Consider the following 13,403-nt stretch of genomic DNA (forward strand, 5'->3'; position numbering starts at 1 on the left):
GAAGTTAATTGTATGTTTTTTAAAGCAGATGGAATGTTGACCTAAAAAATGGTGTTAGATCCAGCTTTGCCATTTCCTAGCTGTGCAAATTTGTTCAGTCAAACTTTCTGGGCCTTGGCTTTCTTATCTCTGAAGAAGAGGGGTTACATAATTTTTAATACTCTGTAAAATCCTAACAAGGTAATATACAAAAATGTAAAGTGCCCACAACATTTTTTAAATTTCCTTTTTGTGGGTACTTAGTAATGATATATCACATAACGCTAAAAAGACTGGGCAGAAATAGTAAGAGGGACTTTGTATCAGTGACAAAGTATGAGAGTCATGTCCTTTTTCTAGTTTCTGTTTTTTAAGGAAAGAAAGGAACACTTTTTAGTGAAAAATAGAAAAGTCAACCTTTTAATTAATACGATAGTTTTCAAAAATTTGAATGAAATTGAAGTAATAAATAATAAAACTAAATTTTTGAAAATAAGTCTACTAAGAAAATAAAGCAGAATTATAAAATCTGTTAGTTTCAGGTATCCTACAATTAAAAAATAATTAGGCCAGGTATAAAATAAACTGCCAATATAGTGATGGTTTTTGAATGAAGTTGTTTATATTCTAAAACTAATTATTTAGGATTCCTTCAAAGACAATAATAAGTCATTACTTTATGCAAGGATGTTTTTACAGCTTTATTTGAAATTAATATTCATAAAGTATATATTTTCATTTCATTTATTTCTTTCTTTTCGATAGCATTTACTTTTTTTGTTTTGTTTTGTTTTGTTTGTTTGAGCTTTTCTCTGATAGGCCATTTTTTTTGTTTTTTGTTTTGTTTTGTTTTGTTTTTTTGAAAGCATAAGCCTTATAATTGAGCACTGGGATAGTAAGCAATATAATGGAGTCAGGAAAAATGAAGTAATTTTGGGAAAACAAAACTATTATTAGCTTCCCAAAGGAAAGTTAGAGCCAGACATTATTCAGACAGTTAAACGTGTTAAAGGCAATGTTCTGGAACCAGTAAGGGGTTTTGCAATTAGGACTATACCCATCTATTAGGTAACTTTCTCCATGTCAATACCCGCCCCCCCCGCAAGAGGGGATTCCTGTACTGTGGCCGCTCCTTTGCAAGCTATCCCAGGTATACCAGCTATACCTTAATGTGCCACCACTGGTGTAAAGGGTTTCTACTGCCTCTTTGAGCTACCTTTGGTCCTCCATCTTGGTTGCTATTGGTGGAAAAAAAAAATTGGTGTTCTCCCTGTGCTGTCTACAAGATTTAAAGCTAATTTTAATAGAATAAATGGCCTTTGTAGACTCATCTTCGTACTGTTCTTTCTCTCTATGTTCTGGAAAAATTGCTTTTGAGGACAGTTCAGTTGTCCCTGCTCAACTGGAGTTCTCGTTCATGGCTCTGACATCAGTTCTGGCCTGGGACAAAGCATACCCTGAATTATCAGAAGAGTTTAACTGTGGTGCCAGTTCTAAAGAACACAACTGCTTCTTTTCTGAAAGACTGTCAGATGTGAGATGTTCTAGAAATACCCTAGACTTCACTGGCAGCTGGCCATGTTACATTGTCACCCAACTCCAGATAGGTTCTGTGCCAGCAGTCTTCTGCCTTGCCTTATGGTGGGAGCCAGCTAGTAATTTCCACCACTATTCCTAGGTTGCCAGTGGCTCAGGTTAGATAAGGCAATTTGAAGCCTCCTTGGATAGCCATCCCATGTGAACAATGGCCACTCATGGTTTCCCACATACCAAAGAGTTTTGGTATCCACCCTCAAATAAGTCTGAACAAGTAAGCAACACTGTTTGGAGACTAGTGTACATCTCATGTGTGTCCACCATTTCAGCAAACTAGCATCAGTAGTTTGGCACAGGGAAGAACAACAGTGGTCCAATACATCATGATAACAAAGTTTCTTTAGCCTGTTCCTGTTTCTTTTCTAACATTTCTTTTTTATTTGCATAGTCTGATATTACTTCTAGGTTTCTTTGGTTTAAAGTTTGAAGATTTTTTTCAACCCCTACTAGAATAAAAGCTTACTCACTTTGTTCCCTCAGCATTTGCTAAGGATTGGATTAAATACTTAACTTCCATCTTTATTTCAAAGTGATTTGGCAAGGGAAGAAATTGAATGCATGAGCTCTACATACCTCTGAAGCAGCAGAATCTGTCTGAGAGGGTGTAAATAAAGTCTCTTTGGCCTCTCTCAGTTTGTGTATTCATTGTGAGTTCAGGGTGAGTTTCTTCTCAATAGCTTCTAAAACTGAAGTTGATGGCTGACCTTTTTAGTTCAAATAATCATCCACTTGAGGATGTCAGGGAGATGGGGTCCAGGAGACTTTCTGTCAGAAGACTTTGTCTTTGTGCAATTCATGTAAACTTGTGGGATCTCTGTCATGTTGGGAAAGTGTAAGGAAATTCTTTCCTTTGATTTCAGGAATGAGGCAAGATTGTCTGATATTGCCATATGTATTCAACTTTTTACCAGGAGTCCAAGCTAAAAGGTGTGGTAAGTCAAGAAAACTAAATAAAAGTAATATGAATTAAGAAACAAATAACACTTTTTAAATAATGATTATTACATAAAAATTCAAAAGAATCTTCTGATGACATAATATAATAATTTAAAGCCAGTAACAGAAATCAGTTACATTTTCTTTACCCAAACAAAAAGTCTATCATTTTAACAGTGACAGGAAATGTAATTTCTTACATGCTTTATAAAGGTATCCAAAAATAAATGTAACAACAATAAAAAATATAACACTGAACTCTATGGGAAAAATAATTAAATATTATTGAAAGACATTAAATAATCCTAAGTAAATGAAGAGGTATACCATGTTCATGGATTAAAAGACCTAATATAGAGTTGTCAGTATAACTCACAATAACTTAACGATTTCAATGAAATTGCAGGAAAGATTTTAGTACCTAGGATGAAACTTGACAGTCTGTTTCCAAACTTAAATGGAAGACAGAGGGTTAAGACTGAACAATATTATGTTATGTAGTTAGGAATAAGATTGGGAAATTTTCCTGAGCTATTAAAACAAATGAAGCTATATGAATGATAAAAGAGTGATATTGATTCAAGTTTGGACATACAGACCCATGGAAAAGCATTGAGAGTACAGAAAATAATAGAAAGTATGAAATATGACAGTGTAGAAATAAGAGCTAAGTGGCAAAAATATTTAATAAATGGTACAGGACTAAGAACATTCCTATATTAAAAATATAGAATATAAATTTATAAAAATTTAATATAAATTTAAAAATATAAAAAAGTTTTAAAAATTGGATCTATGACTCACACTATATATAAAACCCATTTTCAGATGAATTAATGTAAATGGAAGTAACAACTTCAAGAAATAATTATAGAATATTTTTAGGGCATCAAGGTGGATTTCTGAGATAAGACATAAAATATTTAAATTAAGGAAAATATGGAAACTTTTTTTTAAAGCAAAAGATACCATATAAAATTAAAAAAGATGAGCCACAGGGTGGGACCCTGTAATGGTAATTCATATAACTAAGAATTCACATTTTAGATATGTGAAACAAAATCACAAATCTCAGATATATACAAGACTCAAATTTACCCATGTGTTTGAAAAAGCTTCTTATTTAAAATGGTTATATTATGACTAGAGTACATTGATATTTAAATATTAAGATCAAAAATTATAAGGACTTGTATTTGCAGTCATTTTCTTCTCTCTTATTGATGAAATCAATCTCATGTTAAAAATGTAGAAAATATCAGCAGTTTTAAAATTTGAACAAAATTAAAAATCAACATGTTAGTGAAGACTTTGTTTCCATTCTAAAATGCATTATCTATCTAGGTTTTATATAGACCTTAATGAGCACTGAACCTAAGACTACACATACTAACTACCTCTAATTATAAGTTCTTTTAATTCAACTAGAGAGATTCAATGTTCCTCTTCCCCTGATGAATACAAAAAAACTTTCTGAGCTTGTAACTTTGATGTATTCATGAAAGTAAAGTGGGATTTCTATTTTCAGTAATAGTGAAGCAAGTAATAAAACTAACCCTTTTGTTGCAAACATTGGAAAAACAACATATGGTATTAAAAAAAAAAAAACCTACCTGAAGGAATCATGGAGTCAACATGGCATTGACAAAATTTCAGGGCCAATATCCAGGTAAAGAAGAAAACCAATAGTAACCTGAAAGTTGCTCTTTTCCCCTAGAGCTGTCTGATCATTCTACATGAGCTCATTCTGGGAGACTGGGAGGCTGAACAGATCTTTTGCATTGCTCATGGGTATAAAAAAAAAAAATTCAAGTCCATATTTTTTTAGAAGGTGCAGTGCTGGTAAGTGTCCCAAAATTTTGGTTTGGAACCCCTCAAGTAAATATGACCTACAATGGATTTAATAGGTATTGAAACTTATATTTAATTTATTCTCAGTTGGCATACTTTGATTCAGGTGATTGAGAAATTTACCAGAATGAAAGTGAAGACAAATAGAACATGATCCTAAGTCTCAAATTATTTCATTTTTCCAGTACAATGTCAGATACTCAAACAGAAATGAAAAGCATGCCCAGGCACACAAGGAGACAATATCACATGGTAAACATCCAAAGGAAACAGAAACCATAGAAACAGATCCATAGGAATGCAGATAATATCAGAGAGAGCTTTAAAATGTTCTATGCTTAGTTCACAGATACAAAGACATAATTCAGAAAAATCGGCACATAACTAGAAATTATTTAAAAAGTAGAAATTCTGAAACTGCAAATAACAAAAACCACAGAGATGCATTTATTTATAGTGAGAAAAAAATTTTGACAGAAAATAAGGAACTTGGCATTTCCTGTCCATTATCATTGAGGAAATTAGATTTGTGCCTGCTGCCTAAGCAAGTAGGGTATGTACTGGGAATTTCTACTGCTATAGGAGGGAACGCAAAAGGAAAAAGGGGTCAGTCTTTCTTGTGAGTGTTCAAAAAGACAATGGAGGTAGGTAAGGTTTGAGCTGAGAAATTAAAAGGTGTTCCACAGGGGGAGAGAGAAATGTGACAAAATTTCCAGTAGCTTTCTGTGGCTGATGCCTTAGGGAGCCTCCTTAGTTGAGGCTGTCCTGGCTTATAGTCAAGAGAGGGACTCCATTATGTCTGGACACATACAGTGCCCTGCTCTGATATTTGTACTTATCATGGAGAAAATTGGGAGAATGTGATTTATTACATACTGGTTTGAGAACCCATGTCTGTCTCAAAAGCTGCTTAATCTCCACGGATATATATATATATTTTCTAAAGATTTTTGTTTAATTTTTTTTAAAATTTATTTGACAGAGATCACAGGTAGGCAGAGAGGCAGGCAGAGAGAGAGAGGAAGGAAAGCAGGCTCCTTGCTGAACAGAGAGCCCGATGTGGGGCTCGATCCCAGGACGCTGGTATCATGACCTGAGCCGAAAGCAGAGGCTTTAACCCACTGAGCCACCCAGGGGCCCCTATTTTCTAAAGATTTTATTTATTTATTTGACAGAGATCACAAGCAGGCAGAGAGGCAGGCGGAGAGAGGAGGACAGGCTCCCTGCCGAGCAGAGAGCCCGATGCGGTGCTCGATCCCAGGACCCTGAGATCATGACCTGAGCGGAAGGCAGAGGTTTTAACCCACTGAGCCACGCAGGCACCCCTCTCCATGGATATTTAACATAGTTCCCATGTGATGGACAGTCACAGAGAAGATATAATAAACATTTTCTGCCCTGAATGATTTTCATGTTGCCCCATTAACTCACAAACCAAAAGAAAAATCTATCTCCATCTCCCAGAAAATTCTTGGCCTTCTGATTTTCAGTGAGAAAAACAAGTTAATTGTTCATACAGTTGAAGGACAATGATGCTGGGAGCTCCTGAGTGAGTTGGGGAAAATGTTCACATTTTGGGGATGTGGGAGAAGCTGGGATGTGTTTAAACCTTCTATAAGTCTTGTATGTGATTCCTCTCACCCCTACCCACTTCCTAATAATGTTATTTACAGGGATGTGTGTCATTGCCCGAATAAAAAAACAGACGTCAGGCCTGAATCTAAAGAATGGCAAAATAGAAAAAATTTGTGCATGGTGTCTGTTCTCTACCTCTATACCTCTCTTTCTAGTTCCCCAGAACCTGATGCCCTTAGATTGCCCTCTGGCAGTCACCAGAAAATTCATAATTGAGGGACACACTTCAAAGTAACTGACCAGCACTCAAAACTGTCAAGGTCATCAAAGACAAAGTCTGGGAAGCTGTCATTGCCAAGAAAAACCTAAGAAGACATAATTAGTAGATATAATCCTACGTAGGATCCTAGAACAGAAAAGAAGCATTAGGTAAAAAAACAAAAAACAAACACCAAAACCACCACCACCAACAACAAAAACAAAGCATGAGCTTCAGGTAGTCATGTTTCAACATTGGTTCATTAATTTTTAACAAACATAGCATTCTAACAGAAGATGTTAGTAAAAGGGGTTACTGGGTGTGGAATATATGAGAACTCCCTTTACTTTTTTTTTTTTTGCAGTTTTTCTGTAAATCTAAAGCTCTAAAATTTAAAAGATGAGTTTTAAAATAAAAGAGTGATGCAGGAAGGACCTTAGCAAATACTGCCCCACAATGATAAAACTGCAAAAATCATCAAAAAGAACCATAAAAGAAAAAATTGACATATCAAGTGTCAGGCTTTAGGAAGTCTCATTCTCCTCTCATTTCATTGAGCGATACAAGGTAAGTTTAAAGCCATCCACAGAGCGCTGCTGCTCACAGCTCCTGGAAAACCGTCTGGCAGAGGATGGGGTCAGTTTTACTGCTTCTTCATCTCATACAACTCATTTGTTCTCCCCTTAAACTGAACACTGATGATCCTGAGGGACATGAGTCATTGCCAGGATAAGAGAAAATCTTTCCAGACACAAACTAGGGTCTAACTGCGAAGTGAAACAATCTTTGTGTGTTCTCTCTTGATCTGCACCCCCACTCCCTAGCAGCCTGGGCCCTTAGACTGCTCTCTGTAGATGTGAAGTACCCCCACTGATTATCTACTAAGATCTGTGCCTCATGAGAGACCCTTAACTCCCTGTTTTCTTCTTTTCTTGGTGTTTTTCTTTTCTTGTATCTGCTAGACATGATAATATTTCTAAAATGACAATAAATTATAATCCCTGAGTGCTTACTCTGTGCCAGGCAAACATGTATAGTACGATTAGAGTGATTCAGTCATCATGTCACATATATTTTACCCTCTTTCTAAATAAAACACATTTGGTTATTCTTTAACTTTCTTAGGGCAGCGATGAGAGCTGGTTATAATGATAACGTTTTACAACTGCTGGTGAGTGCATTAGTTATAACACCAACTGCTGTTATAACTGTCAATGGGCATATTTGTAGCTGGTATAACAAATTACCACAAACTCCGTGGCTTAAAAATAGCACAGATTTGTTACATTACAGTTATGTAGAGCAGAAGACTGAAATGGGTGTCACTGGGCTGAAATCCGTGTTGGCAGACCTGCATTTTTCACTGGGGTTTCTAGAGGGGAGTCCATTCTCTTGTCTTTTCTACTTTCTGAAAACTGACTGTGTCCTTTGGCTTCACAGTACATCACTCTGACAGTGATTCTGCTGCCTCTCTCTTCCATTCTTAGACACCCTTGTGATTACATTGAAATTACCCAGATATTCCAGAGCTGATTAGCAGCCTTAATTCCTCTTTTTGTCTGATATAAGGTGTTTATAGGTAAGGCTTAGGAACATGAACATCTTTGGAGGGGCATTATTCTGCCTACTATAGTAGTTTGTTCCAAATTCCATATTTATCCCAAATTTGAGAGAATGAGCCTTAATCATTTTGTGTCCAGATTCTGAAAGTTTTCAGACACCTATATGTAATTTCTTTAACTATATTCATTGGCCCTTTCATTTCTATATATATATACAGCTGCAATTTAGCCTCATAAAATCACTCTCTTTTCCTCTCTCTAAAATTGGTAAGCTGGTTTCAAGACAGGAAATTTGTTTCCTATAACTTTTATTTCCCTTCTTGGTCCTTCTCATCAATGGCCTCTCCCAGTGTTAATTCCAAATATTAATGCAGTGGGTGGATTTAATATGGTGCATGCCTTTGTCCCTTTTGGCATTAGTGAATTAGCTGTTTGAAAATATTAAGCATATACTATATGCAAAGTACTAAACTTTTAGGAATTACAATAAAAAAATCTTACAATGCCTTCCATCAATGTGTTTACTGCCCATTTGGAAAGACACACAAAACATGGTAAAAGTGTTAATGATTCCATAAATGGTATGAGTGCCAGTTAGCCAGAACTGTAAAAAATTATGAATACTGTTGCTAATAGTGCTTGTTTTACTCTCAAAAGTATTCTGGTTTATATGATAAATTATGTTGTCTAAGTCAATCTAAATTCCAAACAATAATATATGACTATATCTTATTTCCATTCTTGCAATGGTTGTTATCAAAAGTTTTATTCTTTACCAACACAAAAGGTGATACATGGTTTTATTATAAATTTAATCACATTTAAATACATTCCCCTTTAAGTTGAGTATGATCATTCTTTCATATATTTTAAAACCAGTTTTATTTTTTGATTTTCCCATTCCTTTTGTCAATTTTTGAAAATGGATTTTTCATCTTTTTCTCACCAATTTTTGGTAGTTCAATATGTAACACATAAGTTAGAGTTCTGTTTATGATATAAAAAGCATCACATTTTTACTTTGTTTTCAGCAGGTTTTTAAAAAAGATTTTATTTATTTGAGAGAGAAAAAGAGCATGCATTTGCACTATCAGGAGAGAGGGGCAGAAACAGAGGGAGAAGCAGACTCCCCACTGAGTTGGGACACTGATGTGGGGCTTGATCCTAGGACTTCTGGGATCATGAGCTGAGCCAAAGGCAAACATTTAGCTGACTGAGCCATCCAGGTGTCCCAGCAGTTTTGTTTTTTTTAAAAGTGGTGTTTAAAAATTGTATTTATGTTAGGTTTACCTGTGGTTGACAGAAAATCTATAGTCGGTCTTCATGAGACCAATTTTTTTAAGTTTCTATTTTAATTCCAGTTAACATAGAGTGTCATATTAGTTTCAGATGTACAATAGAGCAATTCAACACTTCCATACATCACCCTGTGCTCATCATGACAAGTGCACTCATTAATCCCTCTCATCTATTTCACCCATCACCCCCAGCCACTTCCCCTCTGATAACCATCGGTTTGTTCTTTATCATTATTAGTCTGTTTCTAGGTTTGTCTCTCTTTCTCATTTTCCATTTGCTCTTTGTTTTGTTTCTTAAATTCCACATATAAGTGAAACTATACAGTATTTGTCTTTCTCTGACTGACTTATTTCACTTAATATTATACTCTCTAGATCCATCCATTTCATTGCAAATAGCAAGAGTTCATTCTTTTTTATGGCTGAATAATATTCCTGTGTGTGTGTGTGTGTGTGTGTACACAAAAAACATCTTTTCTCAAAATTTTTTATTTAAATTTAGTTTAGTAAATATATATTGCATTATTAGTTTCAGGAGAAGAGTTCAGTGATTCATCAGTTGCATGTAACACCCAGTGCTCATTACATCAAGTGCCCTCCTTAATGCCCCTCACTCAGTCACCCAATCCCCCCACCAACTTCCCTTCTAGCAATCTTCCATTTGTTTCCTAGAGTTAAGAGTCTCTTATGGTTTGCCTCCCTCTCTTTTCATCTTATTTTATTTTTCCTTCTCTTTCCCATATACTCATTTGTTTTATTTCTCGAATTCCATGTATGAGTGAAATTATGTGGTATTTGTCTTTCTCTGACTTATTTCACTTAGCATAATATGCTCTTGTTCAATCCACATAATTGCAAATGGCAAAATTTCATTCTTTTGATGGGTGAGTAATATTCCATCACACACACACACACACACACACACACTCACACACCACTTCTTCTTTATCCATTAATCTGTTGATGGACATATGGGCTCTTTCCATAGTTTGGCTATTGTGGACATTGCTGCTATAAACGTTGGGGTGTATGTGCCCCTTTGAATCACTATGTTTGTATCCTTTGGATAAATACCTAGTAGTGCAATTGCTGGGTTATAGGGTAGTTCTATTTTTAACTTTTTGAGGAAACTCCATACTGTTTTCCAAAGTGGTTGCACCAGTTTGGATTCCCACCAACAGTGTAAGGGAGTTCCCCTTTCTTCACATCCTCTCCAACATCTGTTGTTTCCCAACTTGTTCATTTTAGCCATTCTGAATGAGGTGTGAGGTGGTATGAGGTGGTATGAGGTGGTATCTCATTATGGTTTTGATTTGTATTTCCCTGATGATGAGTGATGTTGAGCATCTTTTCATGTGTCTGTTAACCATTTGTATTTCTTCTTTGGAGAAATTTCTGTTCATGTCTTCTGTCTATTTCATGACTGATTTTTTTGTTTTTTAGGGTGCTGAGTTTGGTGGGTTCTTAATAGATTTTGGATACTATCCCTTTATCTGATAAGTCATTTCTGAAAATCTTCTCCCATTCTGTAGGTTGCATTTTAGTTTTGTTGACTGTTTCTGTTGCTGTGCAAAAGCTTTTTATCCTGATGAAGTCCCAATAGTTCATTTTTGCTTTTGCTCCCCTTGCCTTTGGAGAAAGGTCTAGCAAGAAATTCCTGAAGCTGAGGTTAAAGAGGTTGCTATCCATGTTCTCCTCTAGGGTTTTGATGGATTCCTGTTTCACATTTAGGTCTTTCAGCCATTTTGAGTTTATTTTTGTGTATGATGTAAGAAAGTAGTTCAGTTTCATTCTTTTGCATGTGGCTGTCCAATTTTCCCAACTCCATTTGTTGAAGAGACTGTCTTTTTTCCATTGCATATTCTTTCCTGCTTTGTTGAAGATTAATTGACCATAGAACTGTGGGTCCATTTCTGAGTTCTCTATTCTCTTCCATTGATCTATATGTCTGCTTTTATGCCACTGCTATACTGTCTAAATGATTACAGCTTTGTAATACAGCTCGAAGTCTGGAATGGTGATGCTTCCAGCTTTGGTTTTCTTTTTCAACATTCCTTTGGCTATTTGGGGTCTTTCTGGTGCCATATAAATTTTAGAATTGTTCCATCTCTGTGAAAAATGGCAATGGTATTTTGATAGGGATTGCACTGAGTGTGTAGATTGCTTTGGGTATCATAGACATTTTCACAATATTTTTTCTTCCAATCCATGGACATGGAATGTTTTTCCATTTCTTTGTGTCTTCCTCAATTTTTATCACAAATTTTCTATAGTTTTCATAATACAGATTCTTTACCTCTTTGGTTAGTTTTATTCCTAGATATCTTATGGGTTTTGGTGCAGTTGTGAATGGGATTGATTCCTTGATTTCTCTTTCTTCTGCTTCATTTTTAGTGCACAGAAATGCAACTGACTTCTGTGCATTGATTTTATATCTTGCAACTTTGCTGAATTCCTGTATCAGCTCTAGAATTTTTTTTATAGAGTCTTTAGAGTTTTCTACATAGACTATCATGTCATCTGTGAATAGTGAAAATCTGACTTCTTCCTTGCCAATTTGGATGCTTTTATTTCTTTTTGTTGTCTGATTGCTGAGACTAAGACTTCTAGTACTATACTGAACAACAGTGGTGAGAGTGGACATCCCTGTGGTTTTCTTGATCTGAGGAAAGTTCTCAGAAGATATTCGCTATGGCGCTTTCAGATATGGCTTTTATGATATTGAGGTGTATTCCTCCTATCCCTACATAGTCGAAGGTTTTTATCAAGAAAGTTTGCTGTATTTTGTCAAATGCTTTTTCTGCATCTATAGAGAAGATCATATAGTTATTGTCCTTTCTTTTATTAATGTGGTATAACACATTGATTGATTTGTGGATGTTGAACCAACCCTGTAACCCAGGAGTAAATCCCACTTGGTCATGATGACCAATCCTTTTAATGTAATATTGGATCCTATTAGTTTGTGTTTTGGTGAGAATTTTTGTATCCATATTCATCAGGGATATTTGTCTGTAATTCCCTTTTTTAGTGGGGCCTTTGGTTTTGGGATAAAGGTAATGCTGGCCTCATAGAATGAGTTTAGAAGTTGTCCTTACATTTCTATTTTTTGGAACAGTTTCAGAAGACTAGGTATTAATTTTTCTTTACATGTTTGGTAGAATTCCCCTGGGAAGCCATCTGGCCCTGGACTCTTGTTTTTTGGGAGCTTTTTGATTACTGATTTAATTTATTTCCTGGTTATGGGTCTGTTCAGGTTTTCTATTACCTTCTTGTTTCAGTTTTGGTAGTTCATATGTTACTAGGAATTTATTCATTTCTTTCAGATTGCTTAATTTGTTGGCATATAAATGCTCATAATATTCTCTTAATTGTTTGCATTTCTTCAGTGTTGGTTGTGATCTCTCCTCTTTCATTCATGATTTTATTTATTTGGGTCCTTTCTCTCTTCTTCTTTTTTTTTTTAATAGGTTTTTTTTAAAGATTATTTATTTATTTATTTGACAGGCAGAGATTACAAGTAGGCAGAGAGGCAGACAGAGAGAGAGAGAGAGAGAGAGAGGAGGAAGCAGGCTCCCTGCTGAACAGAGAGCCCGATGCGGGGCTCGATCCCAGGACCCTGGGATCATGACATGAGCTGAAGGCAGAGGCTTTAACCCACTGAGCCACCCAGGTGCCCCTCTCTCTTCTTTTTGATAAGCCTGGTTAGGGGGTTATCAATCTTGTTAATTCTTTCAAAGAACCAGCTCCTAGTTTCATTGATCTGTTCTACTGTTTTTTTTTTAATTATTATTTCTATAACATTGATTTCTGCTCTAATCTTTATTATTTCTCTTCTTCTGCTGGATTGAGGCTTTATTTGCTATTCTCTTTCCAGTTCCTTTTAGTGTAACATTAGGATGTATATTTGAGACTTCTCTTGCTTCTTGAGGAAGGCCTGTATTACTATATACTTCCCTCCTAGGACTGCCTTTGCTGCATCCCAAAGATTTTGAACTATTGTGTTTTAAAACACAACAGTTCGAATATATATATATATATATATATATATATTTTTTTTTTTTTAATTCTTCTTTAATTTCCTGGTTGACCTATTCATTCTTTAGTAGGTTGTATTTTATTTTTTAAAAATATTTATTTATTTATTTACTTGACAGACATCACAAGTGGGCAGAGAGTCAGGCAGAGAGATAGAGGAGGAAGCAGGCTCCCTGATGATCAGAGAGCCCAATGCAGGGCTCGATCCCAGGACCCTGGGATCATGACCCGAGCTGAAGGCAGAGGATTTAACCCACTGAGCCACCCGGGCACCCCAGTAGGTTGTATTTTAAACTCCGTGTATTTGTG

The sequence above is a fragment of the Lontra canadensis genome, unplaced genomic scaffold (genome assembly GCF_010015895.1).
Source record: "Lontra canadensis isolate GAN:19392208 unplaced genomic scaffold, GSC_riverotter_1.0 scaffold6, whole genome shotgun sequence".
Lineage (NCBI taxonomy): Eukaryota > Metazoa > Chordata > Mammalia > Carnivora > Mustelidae > Lontra > Lontra canadensis.